This window comes from Ailuropoda melanoleuca, chromosome X, assembly GCF_002007445.2.
Source record: "Ailuropoda melanoleuca isolate Jingjing chromosome X, ASM200744v2, whole genome shotgun sequence".
Lineage (NCBI taxonomy): Eukaryota > Metazoa > Chordata > Mammalia > Carnivora > Ursidae > Ailuropoda > Ailuropoda melanoleuca.
Genome location: NC_048238.1, coordinates 40,994,085 through 41,015,857, shown reverse-complemented (window position 1 = coordinate 41,015,857; position 21,773 = coordinate 40,994,085). Strand labels below are relative to the sequence as shown.

Below are 21,773 nucleotides of genomic sequence, written 5' to 3'. Positions count from 1 at the left end.
TTTTATTTATTTATTTGTCAGAGAGAGAGAGAGAACGAGAGATCGCAAGCAGGGGGAGCAGCAGGCAGAGGGAGAAGCAGGCTCCCCCTGAACAGGGAGCCCAATGCCGTGCTCATCCCAGGACCCTGGGATCATGACCTGAGCCAAAGGCAGATGCTTCACCAACTGAGCCACTCAGGCGTCCATTGACAGGACACTTCTGGCTGACATTTTGTGTCTCAGTGGGTGCTAGAGGAAAATGTCAATGACAAAGTCATGCCTGCCTTGCTTCGTCTCTCCCACGTCCACTCATTTCATAGACCCGGATGGCTGCCTCAAGCCAGCACACCAGGATATCCACTTGCCAATTCCTTTGGATCCTGGAAACGGGTTCTTCTGATGGGCACTGACATGCTCTACTTTACTGCACCACTTAAATTCCCCAGTGATTTTCACACGACAGGTGACCCATATGGGGACCCCTTTAATAGTCCAGTTTTCTATTACCCATCTGCCTCACCATATGGCCAGGCCAGTGACTACTACCCATTAGTCAGTAAAAACTCTAACACAGTGGTTCTTATCCTTGCTCTGTTTTTCCATCACTGCAAGGAAAACAGCGCGCAATCCACCCCACTGACTTGATTTGTTTTCACCGTCTTTGACCGGAGTTTTTACATCAGTTGGTTGCTGTGTGGTGGCCTTCCAAACAGGATGTCATCTGTCCACCTTGGAGCTGCCATCTGCAGACTAAGCAGCTTTTTGTTGTCCAGTGTAGAGCTGTTCCTAGGATGCCACCCATGCAGCAACAGGATTTGGCAGCTCCTCGGGTGATTCCGAAGTCAACCCGCTTGTGAATATGATTTCGTGCATTCCTCTGGCAGCATGTTGCTGGTAAACCACGTCCATTTTATTATGGAACTCTTCTGGGCACTGCCTTTCTTCTTGGAGTGTCTCTCTGACATTACCCAAGACATGACGGCTATCTCATGTTTCAAGATCATCGTATGACCTTCAGTCATGGGGGACGGTTTCACTGAATGCCCAATAGCAAGCTAGTAATTGTTTCTCAACCAGCGTCTATTATACTTGCTGTGTCTGGAAATTTCCTGGTCCAGACTCTTAGTGATCGCCACTGGGTGGCACTCGCGGACTTTCGCCATGTTCCAGCCTGTTCCCTTTTGTCCACCAGGTATTCTACACTGGTTCAAATTAAGAACCTGTGTGGGTTCTGGCAATTCTGTAGGCTCCCATTTAGCATGTTCAGTGAATACTGGCCGAAGGTAAACTCACATGCCTTCTGTTCTACCATACTAGGTAGGAGAAGTGTTCCATAGTCAGACTCGTCCCAATAATAACATTCGGGTAAGGTAGATGCAACCACTTCACACACTTCACATGAAGTCCGTTCACACATTTCGATTTGCATCCAAAATTCATTTTTTTTAAAGATTTTATTTATTTATTTGACAGAGATAGAGACAGCCAGCGAGAGAGGGAACACAAGCAGGGGGAGTGGGAGAGGAAGAAGCAGGCTCCCAGCGGAGGAGCCTGATGTGGGGCTCGATCCCATAATGCTGGGATCACGCCCTGAGCCGAAGGCAGACGCTTAACGACTGAGCCACCCAGGCGCCCCCCAAAATTCATTTTTAATCTCATCAACTATTGCACCCCAATATTCTCCCAATTGAACTGTAGTCTCTGTTAGGACTTCACCAACAGATTTGGGAAGACTGTGCATTGGGTCTCATGTCAAGGAGTCCCAGGAAGTTTTTCCCTGCCCTGCCATTTTACTCACTCATGTTCATATAACCTTGGGTCCCCAGGCCAGGGGATCTGGCCAAGAGACTTGTGGCTCCTTCATCAATCCTTATCCTGGTTAATTTGCCAAACCATGAGCCCTAGTAACTCAAGGTCAGTTTTCTCATCATTATCTTTGCCTTCTGGCTTTTTTTTTTTTTAAGAGTTTATTGATTGTTATTATTAGTTTTTTTTTTTGTATTTTTAATGACTGAAACAAAACAGATCTAAAACTGCAGCTTCTGGAAGAACCACTTGTTCCTGCGGGTCTTGTACCTCTCCTCAAATTTGACCTTGGCCTCTCGTCGGGCCTTGTGTTTAAGTGCAGGGACTCTGAAGACATCCTTGTTGACGACAGTTTTGTCCAAGGGGATATCCACAGAGTACCTTGTGGGCATAGGTGATTGTAGTTATAAACTTTCACAAGAGACTTGATCTTTGACCTCTTGGTGATTTTCTTCTTGCCCATGGCAGCTGTCACTTTGCGGGGATAGCGGTCAATTCCAGCCACCGGAGCATGGCTGTAGGGACGGTCTCAAGTGCCATCATCAATATTCTTCACGATGACCGCTTTGTATGCAGAGTGGCATCTGGCCAGGACCAGCAACACCTTCCCGGGTTTCATGAACTTGCCCATCTCGACACCAGCCACTTGAGCCTACGGCAGAAAGGAAGAAAGGACAGTTCCGCTAACCTTTCACCCCAGGGAGCCAAGATCCTATTTATTTGAGAGAGAGTGGCAGGCAGACGGAGAAGAAGGGTCCCCGCTGAGCAGGGAGCCCGATGCAGGACTCGATCCCAGGACACTGGGATCATGACCTGAGCCAAAGGCAAATGCTTAACCAACTGAGCCACCCAGGCGTCCCACCTTCTGGCTTTTAAAATTCTTCCAGACTAGGGAAAATAGAGTGGATTTGTTTAGGGCACGCCAGTGTTGGTGGACCAGCAGAGGGCCCATCAGTCCAACCAACCTCCAATAGAGCTGCATTAGTGCTCTGGATTTGGCTCCATCAATATCTGATTTATTAATCCCATTTCTCGGTAACTGTTTAAAAATTTCCACCCTGCTCGGGCAAGTCCCTTGACTCTCCCTTTTGTATTTCCCCATTCTTTTGTGCATCACTCTAATTTTCTTAGCATCTGTGATATTATAATTGATAAGAAATATATATTTGGTCATTCAGATGACCACAATATATTTCTCAGATATATTTGATTTTCATCCACAGCTCCTAAGAAGGCCTTCAGAAATATAAAGGTGACATGGGTGTCTTGTTACTAATGAGGGGGACTTCTGGATCCCATCCTTGGTGAGCTTGTGGCCAGGAGGGCCAACCATATGATTAGAAGGTTGGAACTTTCAGCCCCACCCCTTGACCTCTGGGGAGAGGAGTGGGGCTGGAGGTTGAATCAGCCAATTGCCAATGACTTAGTCAATCATGACTACATAATGAAGCCTCCATAAAAACCCGAAAGGACTGGATTTGGAGAGATTCTGGGTTGGTGGACACAGGGAGATATGAGGACAGTGGTGCTCTTTCCCCATACCTTGCCCTATGTATCTCTTCATCTGGCTGTTGATTTGTATTCTTCAGTAAACTGGTAAATGTGTTTCCCTGAGTTCTGTGAGCTGCTCTAGCAAATTCAAAGAATCTCATGAGAAGGTTCTGGGAACCTCCAATTTCTAGCCAGTTGGTCAGAAGTACAAGTAATCTGGAATTGTGACTGGCATTTCAAGTCCAAGGAGGAGGTTGTTAGACCTTCCAGTCTGTAGCTGGTCCGACAGAAGCATAGGTAACCACCTGGGGCTTGTCACTGGTGTCTGAAGTTGGGGGGTGGGTAGGACTGAGCCTTTAACCTGTGGAATCTGATGCTACCTCTGGGTAGATAGTATCAGGATTGGGTCAAATTCTCAGACACCGTGTTGGTGTCCTAGAATTGCTTGGTATGTGTATGTGTGTTGGGGGGGGAGCTGCATTCCCCAACACTGGAATTAGGTCTGGAAACTCAAAGAGTTGGTGTCAGTAGAGCATCTGTAAGATCCAGAAGTTGATGATATTGATGCAAAAAAAAAAACCCGAGATAATTCCTTCTTATGATTTTGTTAAATTAACGTTTATTAAATGGAGCCCTGGGGAGCCAGATGGTGAGCCAGGTTCAAGGAAGAAATTAAAAATAGGGAGGCTTATTATTCACAGGTCCTGGGCCACACAGGGAGGCAGAGAGAGAGGCAGGGCCTGGGGCCCATGCCTTTATCAGAGTCCATGGGTACACTGCTTTGGGGTTTCTGGGCTAAGGCCAGATTGGTCAATTCAAACCATAAAGAGTGAGGGTTTGGTAGGCTCCACAGAGTCTTATATAAGGGGCATGCAAGGGGAAGGTTCTGGGGTGGGGGAAGACCTGTTTATCACAAAGGCCATTGAGGAAGTCTGATCAGGAACTTAGGTTTACTCGTGATTCTGTGCGCTGTTGTCCAGCACATGTTGTTGCAAGAGGTCGCCGAGGGTCAGTTTAAGGCTCCCGTAGGCTGCTTGTGCACATAGAATAGATGCCAGTGCAGCAAAACCATGGAATAGCTTAGCTAAACTCTTGACTCTCCTTTGCCCTATAACCCCTCTGGTTTCCGTAGTTTCTTGTTTTTGTCCCCCTGCCACCTGGGCTACCTCTTCGTGGCCAGAGGTTATAGAGGTGCTCTCTGGTCTTCCAGCATATTTGTTTCCCATTTGGTTGTGGCTCCGAGGCTAGCAGCTGTAGTTCAGACCAGCCCAAATCTGAGGTTGGCCCACTGTCAAGAACCACCTCAACACTCTCCTTTATTTTCATTTTAGTTACTACAGATAACAATAACCAAGAGATTGTATATTGAGCTTGTTTCTTATTACTTTGCCTTTCCTTGTGTATCCAGTGTGGTGGCTAATTGATGTGTCAACTTCACTGGACCGTTGGGTGCCCAGATACTTGGCTGAACATTATTTCTGGTTGCATCTGTGAGGGTGTTTCCAGATGAGATTAGAATTTAAATAGATTGAGCAAAGGAGATTGCCCTTCCCAGTGTGGGTGGGCATCATCCATTCCATTGAGAACAAACAAAAAGGCAGAGGAGGGGCTTTGCCTGACTTTTTGAGCTGAGACATTGGTTCTCTCCTGGCCTTGGACTGGGACTTACACCATTGATGCTTCTGATTTTCAGGCCCTTAGGCTTGGATTGGGTTTTATACCACCACCTTTCCCGGATCTCTAGCTTATAGACAATATATCATGGGACTTCTCAGCCTCTATAATCACACGAACCAGTTCTCTATAAGAAATCTCATTATAGGGGTGCCTGGGTGGCTCAGTCGTTAGATGTCTGCCTTCAGCTCAGGGCGTGATCCCAGGGTCCTGGGATTGAGCCCCGCATCGGGCTTCCTGCTCCACTGGGAGCCTGCTTCTTCCTTTCCCACTCCCCCTGCTTGTGTTCCCTCCCTCACTGGCTGTCTCTCTCTCTCTCTCTGTCAAATAAATAAATAAATAAAATCTTAAAAAACGAAATCTCATTATATATATGTAGGTTCTACCTATTCAGGGTCTACCCCCGTTTGGAAATATATACAATAATATAGAACAGAACCAATAATAAATAAAAATTTAAAAATATATAATTGGTTCTGTTTTTCTGGAGGACCCTGACTAAAACATCCAGTAACCCAACTGCTCAGGAGTTAGGTCTGTCATTTCTGAATTCCACTGGTAACTTTTACTTCTAGTAACTGATCACAGCCTAGCTGCTATTTTATACCATGGGTAACTTGGTAGCTATCCAGACATCAAAGGTTCATTAACCCCCACTGCCTCATCTTTCCTTTTCTCCAACAATACCTTTGCCATGTTTCAGTGACCCAGGGTCATTCTAGTGAATGTTACTCCTGATGCCAAATAGATGGTCTCCAGGATCACTCTTAGGTTTAATGATTCACCGGAAAGACTCACAGAACTCAGAAAAGTGATTGTATGCATGACTGTGGTTTATTACAGCAAAAGAACACAGATTAAAATCAGCAAATGAAAAAGGTGCACAGGGCAGAGGCCAGGAGAAACCAGGTGCTAGCTTCCAGCTTTTTCTCCCAATGGAGTTACATGGACAGCACTTAATTTTCCCAGCAATCATGTGTGACATGTGTAAAGTATTGCCAACCAGGGAAGCTCACTGGAGCCTTGAGTCCAAGGTTTTTATTGGGGGTCAGTCTCAGGCACGGGGCACCTGCGTGACTCAGCTCTTTAGTCTCCGAGCCCTCTAGAGGCTAAACCAATAAAGTGTGGTCTAAAGACCCAGACACATAAAAACGTACATTCTCCATAAATCAGATTGTTAGCATAGACTATCTGGTGTGGCCCAAGGTCTTAGATAAACAAAGACTCTCTTATCAGGCAAGATATGCCAAAGACTTAGAGGTTATCTCCCAGGAGCTGCTTAAGTGCCAGTCCTGAAGACGTTCGGAAGGTGTCAGGTTTGGGAAGCCCAGGCCTTGTGACTTCAGTCTCTACTGCACAGGATAAACATACATCTCAATAGGGACTGTATAATTTTCTACTCCTGTTTAGAAAGGACCTAAGGAGAAGAGCAGAGTGTTCAGAGACCAGGGTGTCCCGTATTTTTATATTGGAAGATACAAAAATGTTGTCTCTTCATATGGATGGCTTGTTATCCTGCTGAAGGCAAATAAATCTGCCAACTGAAAATTCTATACCCAATCTATACCAGTAGTTAAAAAATCAGGTGAAGTAAAGCCTTCTACATACAAAGCTAAGAGAACTGATCACCGGTAGACTTGTACTGCTAGAAATACTAAAGGGAGTTATTTACTCTGATCCCAAATGGAAGAAAGAATTATGGAAAGGAATGAGGAGGTATAGAAAGGTTGAACATAAAAGAATGGAAAAAGATATGCCATGAAAACACTAGTAGACAGCTGTGGCAGCTACACTAATAGCAAAGTAGGCTGTGAAGGAGAAGTATTGCTAGAGGTAAAGGGAGAAGTTTCATAATAATAAAAAGGTCAATTCAAGGGACAATATAACAATTCTAAATTTTTAATCTACCTGTATTATTCATTTTTGTTGTTGTTGCTGTTGTAACAACTTACCATGAACTTGGCAGCTTAAAACAATACCCATTTATTACTTCACAGTTTCCATAGGGCAGAATTCCAAGCAACATGCAGCTCAGCTGGGTTCTCTTCTTAGGGTCTCATAAGGTTGAAATTATGGTACTGGCAAGGCTGTGTTCCTTTCTGGAGGCCCTGGGGAAGAATCCACCATCAAAGTCATTCAGTTCGTTGGCACAATTCAGTTCTTTTTCACATGATCCTCTCCATCCTTAAGCTGACAATAGCTTGTCAACTTTATGTGCTCTAAATCTCTCTTTCCCCTCTGCCTTTCCCACCGCCCAGCATCTGCTTTTTTTAAAAAATAAAGTTTTCATTTAAATTCCGGTTAGTTAACATACAGCGTTATACTAGTTTCAAGTGTATGATATAGTGATTCACACTTCCATACAACACCCGGTGCTCGTCCCAACAAGTGCACCTCTTAATCCCCATCACCTATTTCACCCACCCCCCACCTGCCCTCTGGCAACCATCAGTTTGTTCTTTATAGTTAAGAGTTTGTTTCTTGGTTTGTCTCTCTCTCTCTCTCTTTTTTTCCCCCTTTGCTCATTTGTTTTGTTTCTTAAATTCCACATATGAGTAAAATCATCATTATTTGTCTTTCTCTGACTGACTTCTTTCACTTAGCATTATACTCTCTAGCCCCATCCATGTTGTTGCAAATGGCAAGGTTTCTTCCTTTTCTTGGTTGAGTAATATTCCATATTGTGTATGTGTGTGTGTGTGTGTGTATCATTTCTTCTTTATCCATTCATCAGTCGATGGAACTCGGGCTGCTTCCATAATTTGGGTATTGTAGACAATGCTGCTATAAACATTGGGGTGCATGTATTCCTTCGAATTAGTGTTCTTGTAATCTTTGGGTAAACACCTAGTTGTGTGATTGCTGGATCATAGGGTAGCTCTATTTTTAACTTTTGGAGGAACCTCCATACTGTGTTCCACAGTGGCTGTACCAGTGTGCATTCCCACCAACAGTGCAAGAGGGCTCCCTTTTCTCCACATCCTCGCCAACATCTGTTGTTTCTTGTGTTGTTGATCTTAGCCATTCTGACAGGTGTGAGGTGATAGCTCATTGTAGTTTTGATTTGCATTTCCCTGATGCTGAGTGATGTTGAGCATCTTTTCATGTGTCTGTTGGCCATCTGGATGTCTTCTTTTGAAAAATGTCTATTCATGTCTTCTGCCCATTTTTTAATTGGATTATTCATTTTTAAGTGTTGAGTTTTATATGTCCTTTATACATTTTGGATACTAACCGTTTATCAGATACGTTATTTGCAAATATCTTCTCCCATTCTGTAGGTTGTCTTTAGTTTTGTTGATGGTTTCCTTTGCTGTGCAGAAGATTTTTATATTGATATAGTCCCAGTAGTTTGTTTTTGTTTCCCTTGCCTCAGGAGACATATCTAGAAAGAAGTTGCTATGGCTGGTGTCAAAGAAGTTACTGCCTGTGTTCTCTTCTAGGATTTTTATGGTTTCAGGTCTCACATTTAGGTCTTTCATCCATTTTGAATTTATTTTTGTGTATGGTATAAGAAAATGGTCCGGTTTCATTCTTCTGCTGGTTGCCATCCAGTTGTCCCAACACCATTTGTTGAAGAGACATTTTTTTCCCGTTGGATATTCTTTCCTGCTTTGTCAAAGATTAATTGACCATATAATTATGGGTTCATTTCTGGGTTTTCTATTCTCTTCCATTGATCTATGCATCTATATTTGTGCCAGTACCATACTGTATTGATCACCACAGCTTTGTAATATAACTTCAAGTCTGGAATTGTGATGCCTCCAGCTTTGCTTTTCTTTTTCAAGGTTGCTTTGGCTATTTAGGGTCTTTTGTGGTTCCATACAAATTTTGGGATTGTTTGTTCTAGCTCTGTGAAAAATGCTATTGGTATTTTGATAGGGATTGCATTAAATGTGTAGATTGAGCTTTGGGTAGTATAGACATTTTAACAATATTTGCTCTTCCAATCCATGAGTACGAATGTCTTTCCATTTCTTTTTTTTAAGATTTTATTTATTTATTTGACAGAGAGAGAGAGACAGCCAGCGAGAGAGGGAACACAAGCAGGGGGAGTGGGAGAGGAAGAAGCAGGCTTCCCGCTGAACAGGGAGCCTGATGCGGGGCTCGATCCCAGGACCCTGGGATCACGCCCTGAGCCGAAGGCAAACATGTAACGACTGAGCCACCCAGGCGCCCCTGTCTTCCATTTCTTTGTGTCATCTCCAATTTCTTTTTTAAAAAAGATTTATTTATTTATTTGAGAGAGAGGGAGAAGGAGTGAGTGAGTGGGGGACGGGACAGAGGGAGAGGTAGAGGGAGAGAATCTCAAACAGACTCCCTGCTGAGGGCAGAGCCTGACACAGGGCTTGATCTCATGACCCTGAGATCATGACTTGAGCTGAAACCAAGAGTCGGATGCTCAACTGACTCAGCCACCCAGGCGCCTCATCTTCAATTTCTTTTATCAGTGTTTTATGGTTTTCAGAGTACAGGTCTTTTACCTCTTTGGCTAGGTTTATTCCTAGGTATCTTCCTGTATTTGGTTCAATTGTAAGTGTGATTGATTCCTTAATTTCTCTTTCTGTTGCTTCATTATTGGTGTATAGAAATGCAACAGATTTCTGTATGTTGATTTTGTATCCTATGACTTTACTGAGTTTGTGTATCTGTTCTAGCAGTTTTTGGTGGAGTCTTTTGGGTTTTCTATATATAGTATCAAGTCACCTGCAAACGTGAAAATTTTACTTCTTCCTTGCCAATTTGTATGACTTTTCTTTTTGTTGTCTGATTGCAATGGCTAAGACTTCAGTACTCAAGTAAATAACAGTGGTGAGAGTGGATATCTCTGTCTTGTTCCTGACTGTAGAGGAGAAGCTCTCAGTTTTTCCCCAATGAGTATAATGTTAGCTGTGGGTTTTTCATATATGGCCTTTATTATGTTGAGATATGTTCCCTCTAAACCTACTTTGTTGAGGGTTTTTATCACGAATGGATGCTGTACTTAGTCAAATGCTTTTTCTGCATCTATCGAAATGATCATATGGTTCTTATCCTTTCTTTTATTAATGCGATGTACACATTGATTTGTGAATTTTGAACTACACTTGCAACCCAGGAATAAATCCCACCACTTGATTTGGGTGGATTTTTTGTAATGTATTGTTGAATTCAATTTGCTAGTATTTTATTGAGAATTTTTGCATCCATGTTTATTAGGGATATTGGCCTGTTCTCTTGTTTAGTGGTGTCTTTATCTGGTTTTGGTATCAGGGTAATGCTGGCTTCATAGAATGAGTGTGGAAGTTTTCCTTCCTTTTCTATTTTTTGGAATAGTTTGAGAAGGATAGGTATTAATCCTTTTAAAAATATTTGGAAGAATTTGCCTGTGAATCCATCTGGTCCTGGACTTTTGTTTGTTGGGAGTTTTTTGATTACTGATTCCATTTCTTTGCTGGTTATTTCTCTGTTCAAAATTTCTATTTCTTCCTGTTTCAGTTTTGGTAACTGGTTGCAAGAACTGATGAAATTCAGCCCCTCTTGTTTTCCAAGCCAGTGGCTTTGGGGAAACCTCCTTGTGTGTTCCTCTCTATCTTGGCTTTCTCTGTGACCATGGTTCCCTCCCCTCTGCAGCACCCACGATCCCTTTGTCCCCTAAACTAAGTCTCTGCACTTCCAAACTTTCTTCAAGCTCACCTCTTCTCTCCCTTTAGTTGTGGAGTTTGATTTGTCAATCTTCAGGTTGATTTCTGGGGTATTTAGGATGATTTGATAGTCATCTAGTTTTGTTTGTGGGATGAGGCAAGCCTAGCATCCCCCTACTCTGCTGCCATCTTCCTGCCTCCACCTCCCAACATCTGCTTTTAAGGTCTCATGTAATTACACTAGGCCCATATGGGTAATCCAGAATAATGTCTCTACATTAAGATAAACTGATTAATAATCTTAATTATATCTGTAAAATCCCTTTTGTCATGTGACAAAACATATTCATGTATATGGCAACTCATCATACTCAGTTTCTGGAAATTAGGGCAGGGTATCTTTGGGTGTCCATGATTCTCCCTATTATATCACCTGATCACATAGGTTCAAAATATATAAAGTGAAAGTTGATAGAATTAAAAGGAGAAATAGACAAATCCCCAACATGGTTATGGACTTTAACACACCTCTCTCAGTGATGGAACAAGCAGAAAAAAGTCAGAAATGATATAAAAGATTTGAACAACACAATTAACGAATTTCAGATGATTGGTACATAGACAACACCATGCCCAGCAACTGAAGAATTCACGTTCTTTTCAGGTGCACAAAGAGCATTTACCCAAATAGATCCCATGCTGGTCTATAAAGAAAGTCTCAACAAATTTCAAAGGATGAAGTTTAACAGTGTATGTTCTCTGACCACAATGGAATTAAATTATATATCTCTAACAGATAACTAGAAAAATCCTCAAATGTTTGAAAATAACTCACACAATTGTAAACAACTCATGGATCAGGAAGAAATCACAGTAGAAATTAGAAAATGTCTGGGACCACATGTTAATGAAAATATGTCATCTCATTGATGCAGAAAAAAATTTGACAAAAATCCAACGTCCTTTCATGAAAAACACTCCACAAATTAAGAATAGAAGGGAAGTTCCTCAACCTGATAAAAGGCATTTATGGGAAACCCATAGCTAACATCATACTCAATAGAGAAAGAACAAAAACATTTCCCTAAGATCAGGAACAAGACAAGGAGGCCCATTTTTGTACTTCTACTAAACTTGTACTAAACATTGTTCATGGATTGGAAGACTTAACACTGTGAAGATAGCAATACTCCCCAAAGCAATGTACACATTTAATGTAATCCTTATCAAAATTCCAATGGGCTTTTTTGCAGAAATGGAGAAGCAGATCCTAAAATTTATATGGAATTGCAAGGAACTCCAACTAGCCAAGACATTCTTGAAAAAGAACAAAATTGGAGAACTCCCACTTCCTGATTTCAAATCTTATTACAAAGCTACAGTAATTGAAACAGTGTGGTACTGGCACAAGGATAGACACACACACACACACACACACACACACACACACACACACACACACATATATATATAGAAACAAACCCATCCATGTATGGTCAGTTGATTTCAACAAGTGTGTCAAGACAATTAGATGGGGGAAAGAATAGTCTCTTCAACAGTGTGCTAGGACAACTGGATATCCACATACAAAAGAAGACAGTTGGTTCCTGACCTCACATCACATATAAAAATTAACTCAAAATGTATCAAAGACCTAAATATAAGAACTAAAAGTACAAAATTCTTCAACAAAAACATAAGGGTAAATCTTCATGACCTTGAATTTGGCAGTGGCTTCTGAGATATGACACCAAAAGCATCAGCAACAAAGAAACAATAGGTAAATTGGACTTAATCAAAATTGAAAACTTCTGTACATCAAAGCACATTATCAGGAGAGTAAAAAGACAACTTAGAGAATGGGAGAAAGTATTACTAATCGGATACCTGATAAGGGTTTGTTATCCAAAATATGTAAAGAACTCTTACAACTTAACAATAAAAAGACAAAAATCCATTTAAAAAACAGGCAAAAGTGCCTGGCTGGTTCAATCTGTGGAGCAGACGACTCTTGATCTCAGGGTGGTGAGTTCAAGCCCCATGTTGGGCAGGGAGTCTACTTTAAAAAAAAAAGGATTTAAAAAATGGACAAAGGATTTGAAGGGACATTTCTCCAAAGATGATATCCACATAGCTCATAAACACATGAAAAGATTCTCACCATCATTAGTCATCAGGGAAATGCAAATCAAAACCACCATGAGATACCATTTTATACCTACTGGGACGGCTGTAATAAACACAAGTAGAAAATGACAAGTGTTGGGCAGGATGTGGAGAAATTGGAACCCTCCTACGCTGCTGGTGGGAATGTAAAATAGTGTAGTCATAGCGAAAAACAGTTTGGTAGTTCCTTAAGTAGTTAAACATAGAAATACCATATGGTCCAGCAATCCCACTCCTAGGTATATACACAGTAAAATTGAAAACAGGTGTTCAAGCAAAAACTTATACACAAATGTTCATAGCAACAGTATTCGTAATAGCCAGAAGGTAGACACAACCCAAATGTCTACCAACTGATGAGTGGATAAACCAAATGTGGTATATCCCTACAATAGAGTATTTAGACATAAAAGGGAGTGAAATACTGATACATGACACCACATGGATGTATCTTGAAGACATTATGCTCAGTGAAGGAAGCCAGACACAAAAAGCCACATAGTGTATGATTCTGTTTATATGAAATATCCCAGATAGGCAAATCCATAGAGACAGAAAACAGATTTGTGTGAAGCAGGGGCTGAGGGCGTCGGGGGGAATGGGGAATGATTGCTTTATGGGCACAGAGTTTCGTTTCGGGGTGATGAAGATAGTCTGCAGCTAGATAGAGGTAATGGTTGCACACCATTGGGAATGTACTAAATGACACTGGATTGTGCACTTTAAAATGGTAAAAATAATAAATTCCATGTTATGTGTATTTTACCACAATAAAAAAGGTGTTGATTCTCTCTCCCTTTCTCTGCTATTGTGGCGTGTGTGATTGATTTTATTCGTCGTCATGTCTTCTCACAAGACTTTCAGGATCAAGCAATTCCTGGCCAAGCAATGTAAGCAGAAATATCTTATTCCTCAAAGGGTTTGAATGAAAACTGGTGATAAAATCAGGTACAAATCCAAGAGGAGACATTGGGGAAGAACCAAGCTAGGTGTGTAAGGAATTGCGCATGAGATCGTACACGTAGTTACTCTGTATCAAGGTCACTAGCATCTTACCACAGCAAGCTGAAAACATCACCACTACCTGGGCAGCGGGACAGGTTTAATTGGGAAAATGATTTTTCCGTTTGTTTCTGTGCTTCTGCACTAGCAGGTTGTTTCAGTAATATGTGGGACTTCTTTTTTAAAAAGGTGTTAATGTGGGGTACAGTATGCATGAATGGTGGCCATGAAGCAGAGTGAATGGAAGTGAATAAACAGTGGGACCGAATGGGGAATCTGGGGCACAGTGGGAGGGAATAGATTTGAATGATTGGTGGAGTAGGAAGGAATGGGAGCCGTGAGGGGCAAAGGTGAGCTGGAATGGAGGGGCCTGGCAGAGTCAGACTTTATATCTGAATGAGTCCTGTTCTTCTGGAAAGCACTGATGGAGAAGAAATACCCCCACTCCTTCAAGTTCCAGGAAATGGAGAACTGCAAAGTTTCCACTATTAGTCAGTTCGGGCTGCCATCACAAAATACCACACACTGGGGGGCTTAAATAACAGAAATTAATTTCTCACGGTTCTGGAAGCTGGGAAGTCCCAGATCTAGGCACCAGCTGATTTGGTTCCTGGGGAGAACTCACGTCCAGGCATGCAGAGAGCCACCTTCTCAATGTGTCCTCATATGACTCTTCTTTGTGTGGCAGAAGTATCTCTTCGAAGGATGCTAATCTAATCCAATGTGGGCCCCACTGTATAATCTCATGTAACCTTAATTAATCTCCCAAAGGTCCCATCTCCAAATATCATCATTTTGGGGGCCAGGGCTTCAACATATGAATTTTGAGGGGTACACAATTCAGTCCATAGCAATTCCCAATGCCTTTGCATATTCCAAGATAAGATCTGTCTCTGTCCTTCCTGACTCCAGGATGACTTTTTTTTTTATCTGCCTCTTTTTTTTTTTTTAAGATTTTATTTATTTATTTGACAGAGAGAGGCAGCGAGAGAGGGAACACAAGCAGGGGGAGTGAGAGAGGGAGAAGCAGGCTTCCCGCTAAGCAGGGAGCCCGATGCGGGGCTCGATTCCAGAACGCTGGGATCATGACCTGAGCCGAAGGCAGATGCTTAACGACTGAGCCACCCAGGTGCCCCTTTTATCTGCCTCTTGTTAAAAAAGCCCCATAGGCTCAAAATGGTGTCACTTAGACTGAGTTCCCAAATATATTCCCAAAGACATAGCTTTTTTTTTATTAATTAAATTTTGTTAGTTAACATAGAGTACAATATTGGTTTCTGGAGTACAATTCAGTGACTCATCACTTACACACAACACCCAGGGCTCGTCACAACAAATGCCCTCTTTAATACCCATCAGCCATCTAGCCCAGCTCCCACCCACCTCCCTCCGTCAACCCTCAGTTTGTTTTCTATCATTAGGAGTCACTTACAGCTTGTTTCCCTCTCTCTTTATTTTCTTTTCCCCCTTCCCCTATGTTCATCTGCTTTCTTTCTTAAATTCCCCATATGAGTGAGATCATATGGTATTTGTCTTTCTCTGACTGACTTCTTTCACTTAGCATAATACACTCTAGCTCCATCCACGCTGTTGCAAATGGCAAGATTTCATTCTTTTTGAGGGCTGAGTAATATTCCTATCTATATATCTCTCTCTATATCTCACATCTTCTTTATCCATTCACCAGTCGATGGACCTTTTGGCTCTTTTCCATAGTTTGGTTATTGTTGATAATGCTGCTATAAACCTCGGGGTGCATGTACCCCTTCAAATCTATATTTTTGTATCCTGCAAAGACATAATCTAATTGCAGTTTCAACCTCCCGCAGAAGTATAATCTTAACCAGACAGCCAGGAATTTTTCAATCCACACCAATAAATCTGCCGCCTGGGCTGTTTCCATACCCTTCCCAAAAAAGATGAGGTAATCTGCAGGATAAGACACCTTGCTTTTCCCCCTGGAGTGAGGCCTGGCCTGGAACAATCCTTTTCTTTTGTTAATAACTTTCTTGCCCCCCACCCTTCTGTACAAACCTGCCATTTTTTACAACTCCTTAGAGCACCTCTCTACTTGCTGGACTGGAGGGGGGGAGCTGCTGCCTGATTCCTGAACCGTTTAATAAAACCAATTAGATCTTCAAATTTACTTGGTTAAGTTTCATTATTTAGCACTCTATAAAACCCCAGGTCCCTTTCTTTGCCTTTAAGATGTTCCTCATTAACGAGTTTTCCCAATTGCAATAGCCTGGGGGGGGGAATCATCTCCTTAATTATCCCGTGCATTTTGCCTTTCACAGGACGAAGTGGTAGAGTGGGTTTAACAGGGTAGAGCGTTTAAGGTCCAGAACCTGAGCACTGTGTCCTGGCTGTGCCTCCACAGGTTACTGAGGCCCGGGGGACTGGGACCTGGGCCCATAGGACAGGCACCCTGGCATCTCGACCCTCCCACAACTTTCTGGGGGCAGATTCCTAGAAGGGGAATGGAATGTGGGCCTGGCGGATCACCGTCAGGTTCGGATTCTTATTTAGTCTCCAACTAGGACCTCGCTGTCGCCCCAATCCTCCCAGGCTTCTGTCTCTGGCTTTCCTTGCACTTTGGTTTACCCTTGTCACTTTCTTCACGGGTCTGGTTTCTCCTAGGACGGAATTTCCCCCATCTGCGCTAGTGCATCTCCCACTGAGGACCGCTAGCCCAATAGTGTCTATCAAAAGGACCGTACTCTCCCCGCCGGTTCTCCAACCCCCCCTTTCCCCAGTGGTACTGATCTGTAGAGGAAGGGATCATTCCCGGTTTGCCTCCCTTCTTCCCACTAATAGTTCCCGGGGATATCTATACTATTCCCGGGCTCCCCATTCCCAACTCCGCCGTGGTATCTTCCCACGGAGGGGGTGGTCTTGTCCTCAGCCCTACGTTGGTCCAGGTCAGTTCCCATCAGACCCACAACCAGGCGCATAACTCGCCCATCACTAGCCTATGCGCAAGGGCTTCGCTCATGGCAAGTTTTCAAAGTCCTCCGAAAATCCCATCTCTTCCGAACTTTCAGAGGCACCAATCCCCGCTGTACGGGATTGGGACCTTTGAAAGATGTCTGCTCCCTGTCAAACCCGTGTACTGGCGTGGCCATTTCTCTGTCCACCCCACCCCCGTGAGGTCAAGGCTGTTGCAGAACTACACACGCACGGCGCTGCTACTGGCTGTTGGCCTCGACGGCTTCAGCGAGGGCAACTGCGCATGCGAGGAATAAAGCCGACCCCCTACGGACGGTGGGGTAAAGGACCAAGAAAGTCGTTGTCGGAGGAACTTGTGACTGGGGAAACTCCAGGCGGACCTCGCCGGAATCCAGGTGAAAACAGGAAGAGTAGGGGATGGAGGGAGGACTGTTCACTCGGAGCGGCGGGGAGGCAGCGCTGGTCTGCGGGCGGAGCGGCACGTGCGAGTGTGGGCTTTGTAAAGATGCGAATTCGCCGGGTGAGTACTTGGAGGGGGGCTCTGAGATGGGTCGTGAAAGTCCCTGGGGGTATGTGATGGGGGGCCTCTAAGGTGAGTGATGGAGTCTCTAGGGGGTGGGGTGTGTGATGCGAGGTCTCTAGAGTCAGTGACGGGGGATCTGTGGGGTGCGTCATGGGGGTCCGTGGGGGTGAATAATGAGGGTTTTGGGGGTAATACGGGGTGTCTAGAGTCAGTGATGGGTGAGGGTGAGTATTGGGAGGTCTGTGAGGTCCGTGACAGAGCGGTGTTGTTGAATGATGGGGCTCTGTGGGCCAAACGAATGTTCTTTCCTGCTTTTCGTGGCTACGGCATGGCCATTTAACCAGCTGGCGTTTCTGGATTGCTAGCCTGAGGATTTGGTGAACTTTCCATTTCTCCATGCTATTACAAACTCTCCTCTTTTCTTCTCTCCCCTCTCAACAGCTTTGCTTTTCTAGGCCACTGCCCTCTCTCCATAAGGCAGACATGACTGATTTCCAGGTAAGTTCTTATTTGCTCCCTTCTCCCTGACCAATGTTAAAATACTTAGAAGCAAAGAAGCAGTAATGTGTAGTGGTTAAGAGCACAGGCTCTGGGGCTTAAATGCTCATAATAGCTTTGTGAGCTTAGGCAGTCTCTAACTTCTCTGTAGCTTGGTTTCCCCATTTGTAAAATGATGATGATGATACCTAAGCTTTTATGGTTGTTGTGAAGATCAGCTGAGTTAATATTACGTGTTTAGGGGGCACCTTGGTCGGTTAAGCGTCTGCCTTCAGCTCAGGTCCTTATCTCCGGGTCCTGGGATCGAGCCCTGTGATGGGCTCCCTACTCAGCGGGGAGTCTGCTTCTGCCTCTCCCTCTCCCTCTGTGCTCTCTCTCTCTCTCAAATAAATAAAATCTTTTTTAAAATATTAAGTGTTTAGAACGATGCCTGGCACACACATAATAAGCTTTATATATGGGGTTGACATTGTTATTTATACCATAAAATGTACATGTATAAACACATAAAAAGTTAGGATTAGGGAAATAGAGCAATACCACAGCAAGGCTGAAATGTACATATGTAGGTCATAGGATCCTACATAATTATGTTGAGCTACAGTTATTTCCTGGAAGCTGTGACATAAAGGGGAGAAACACTGACTTGTTTTATTTATAGAGAGAAAGTAAGCCACTTGCTCTGAAGCAAAGATTTCCTGATGTTGAGGTTTCAAGATACTTCTCTAACGGGTCAGCCATGTCCTCATCAGCAATCTTGTGATAATCGCAGGGAGACGATTGCTGTGCATGTGACTAAAAATATGTCTTCATACCAGCCAGAGGTGTCCTGCTGGGACAGAACTAAAAGGATGTGACACTTCAGGAAACCAAAGCCATGTCAGCGCAAGCAGCTCTCATGTTCTGGGTCAGTACAGGGATAAAACCTTAATGGTCAAGAAATAACCAGTAAACCCCATACCCTTCAAATTATTTTCCAGTATTTTTTAAATAGAAGTATAATTTAACATACAGTGTTATATTAGTTTCAGGTGTACAACATACTGATTGGACAATCCTCTATCTCATGCAATGCTCACCAGAGTAAGTGTAGTCACCATCTGTCCCCAGACGACATTATTAGTGTATTATTGATGATATTAGTGTATTATTGATGATACTTTTCTCTCCTCAACTTATTTATAACAGGCCGTTTGTACTTCTTAATCCCCTTTATCTGTTTCACTTATCCTCCCACCCACCTCCCCTCCAATACGTTTTTTTCTCATCTGCGATTTCAGCAAACCTGGAGTGACCCAAAGGTGTGCCTTGTTCCTTTTCAGGTGGAGAATTCCTGATGTCCCTGTCTATGTCCCTTTTGCTCTTTGTATGTATGCATGTATTTAATTCATTGGAGAGAGAGCGCGCGAGAGTGCGCACAAGCAGTGGGGAGGGGCAGAGGGAGAGGGAGAAGCAGACTGGCTGCAGAACTGAGCAGGGAGACTATCGCAGGGCTCGATCCCAGGACCCTGGCATCACGACCTGAGCCGAAGGCAGCCACTTAACGACTGAGCCACCTGGACGCCAGTCCCTTTTGCCCCTTTTAAAAATGTCTATATTGTTTTGTCATTTTTTTCCCTCTCACTACAAAAGAAGTGGCCCCAAAAACTCAAACTCTTTTAGGAATGTACAATCTAAAAAGAGAAAATGTCTCAAGATTTCATATCATCACTCATTCCCGATAACCAATTCTACAGTGACTTTAACTTCCATCTATACCTCTCTCTGTCCCTTCTTCTTTATATTTACCTACAATAAAAGCACATCATTGCTAGAGACCTTCCTTTGCTGAAATTTGCTCATAATATACCAGCTGTTTTGCAACTCCCCATTTTCTCTTTACACAGTAATATTGATGAAGGTAGTAGGCATAATGATAATACAGGCGATGAGGAAGAGGATGATATTATTGGCAAGAACAGGAGCTAACACGTAAAGATCCTGCACTGGGCACTTACTTACTTACGTACTTACTTATTTACGTACTTACGCATGTATTTATTTATTTATTTATTTAACAGAGAGAGAGCGCACACAAGCAGGGGGAACAGCAAGCAGGGGGAGAAGCAGGTTTCCTGCCGAGCAGGGAGCCCCACGCAGAGCTCGATCCCAGGACCCTGGGATCACGACCTGAGCCGACATGACGCTTAACTGACTGAGCCACCCAGGCGTCCCCTACTAAGTACTTGATACACATGACCACCTCAGTCCTCACAACCACCCTGAGAAGTGGTTTAACCTGTAACATCCACATCCTACTAATGAGGAAACGGAGTCCCAGAACGGATAAGCAAGTGGCGTGGGGTTGCAGAGCTGGTTACTGGCGTAGCTGGGATAGTCCCCACTCTGTGAATACTTGTCGATAGAAGATAGTTCACTGTCAAGACAGGTATTTTGAACAGCTGCGTATTTTTGTCTTGTGTCCATGTGCCACGATGCGTAACATGGCAGTAATCTTTCTTGTCCTCTCTCTTGTTGTACCGTGCTGAGCATTTCTAGAATTTCTGGTTCAAAAGCTGGGCACGTTTTGAACCTTCACAGACCTTGCCAAATTGCCTTTTGAAAAGTTCGTGCAATTTTATACTCCCAGTAATGAATGAAAATATCCTTCCTGATCCTTCTGTCATATTTTGATTTTGTTATTTATTTATTTTTGGCGGAAAGAGATGTTTCATTTTTTATTTATTCCTCTTTATTTTCCTCATTATTCTTTTCTTTGTTTTCAGTACTTTTATTTATTTTTAAAACTTTTTCTTTTTTTTTTAAGATTTTATTTATTTGAGAGAGAGAGAGAGAGAATGAGTGGGGGTGGGGAGGGGCAGAGGGAGAGGGAGAAGCAGATTCCCAGCTGAGCAGAGAGCCTGACTCAGGGCTCCATCCCAGGACCCTGAGACCTGACCTGAGCCAAAGGCAGACGCTTAACCGGCTGAGCCACCCAGGCGTCCCTGTTATATTTTTTTCATCATGAGAAGTGTACTCTTTAATCCCCATCCCCTACTTTCCCCGTTCTCCCACTCCTCTCCCCTCTGGTGACCATCAGTTTGTTCTCTATTCTATTCCTGGTTTGACTTTTTTTTTTTCCTTTGTTCGTTTGTTTTGGTTCTTAAATTCCACCTATGAATGAGATCACATAGTATTTGTCTTTCTCTGACTGCTTTATTTCATTTAGCATTAACACTCTAGCTCTATCTATCTATGAGTGAAAATACCCTTTTTAATCCTTTTGTCATGGTTTTAATCCTTACCATTTCATAGTTAAAATATCTCATTTCATTTGTTTGTGTTTATTCAGTTAGCAATGAGGTTGAGTTATCTTTTCATATTCTTTCCTTTTTTGGTGAATTGTTCTTTTCCGTACATGGCTCTTTTTCATGTGGGTTCTTTTTTAAAAAGATTTTTTTTTACGTAATCTCTATACCGAAGGTGGGGCTCGAACTCACAACGCTGAGATCAGCTGTCATGCTCTGCTAACTTGAGTCAGCCAGGTGCCCCTTTCCTGTAGGTTCTTAAATATTTTTTTTTCTTGTTGTTCTTATATCTTTGTCTTACTATTTTTTATGGAAATATTATGGGAATATTACTTAGATAAGAATTTGGAGGGTTTTTTTTTTAAAGATTTTATTTATTTATTCAACAGAGATAGAAACAGCCAGCGAGAGAGGGAACACAAGCAGGGGGAGTGGGAGAGGAAGAAGCAGGCTCATAGCAGAGGAGCCTGATGTGGGGCTCGATCCCAGAACGCCGGGATCACGCCCTGAGCCGAAGGCAGACGCTTAACGACTGCGTCACCCAGGCGCCCCGAATCATACCTTATTCTTTTGTGTCTGGCTTATTTCAGTTATCATGATGTGTTTGAGATTTATCCTTGTCGTTTTGTGTATCATTGGTTGTTTATCCATTCTATGGCTGGTGGCTGTCTCCATTTTGGCTATTTCAAATAATACTTCCGTGGATATTCTTGTACATGGCTTGATTTCTGTTGGATATATACGTGCATTTCCATTTGATATATACGTAGG

The 21,773-nt window shown here is 43.0% G+C and overlaps 1 protein-coding gene and 1 pseudogene across 5 annotated transcripts in view; one reads left to right on the top strand and one right to left on the bottom strand.

Annotated features, from left to right (window-relative positions):
• Positions 1-2,006: 2,006 nt before the first annotated feature.
• LOC100474795 lies at positions 2,007-2,416 on the bottom strand (annotated as a pseudogene).
• Positions 2,417-16,739: 14,323 nt separating this feature from the next.
• LOC100480744 (zinc finger protein 182) overlaps positions 16,740-21,773 on the top strand; it is a 43,617-nt gene continuing 38,583 nt past the window's right edge. For 4 of the 5 annotated variants that reach the window (XM_034649173.1, XM_034649172.1, XM_034649170.1 and 1 more), the window contains exons 1-2: positions 16,749-17,214; positions 17,659-17,715. The gene's annotated coding sequence lies outside the window, so the exon portion shown is untranslated. Of the gene's footprint in view, positions 17,215-17,658; positions 17,716-21,773 lie in introns of all 5 variants that reach the window. The other variant, XM_034649179.1, reaches the window with a different exon arrangement.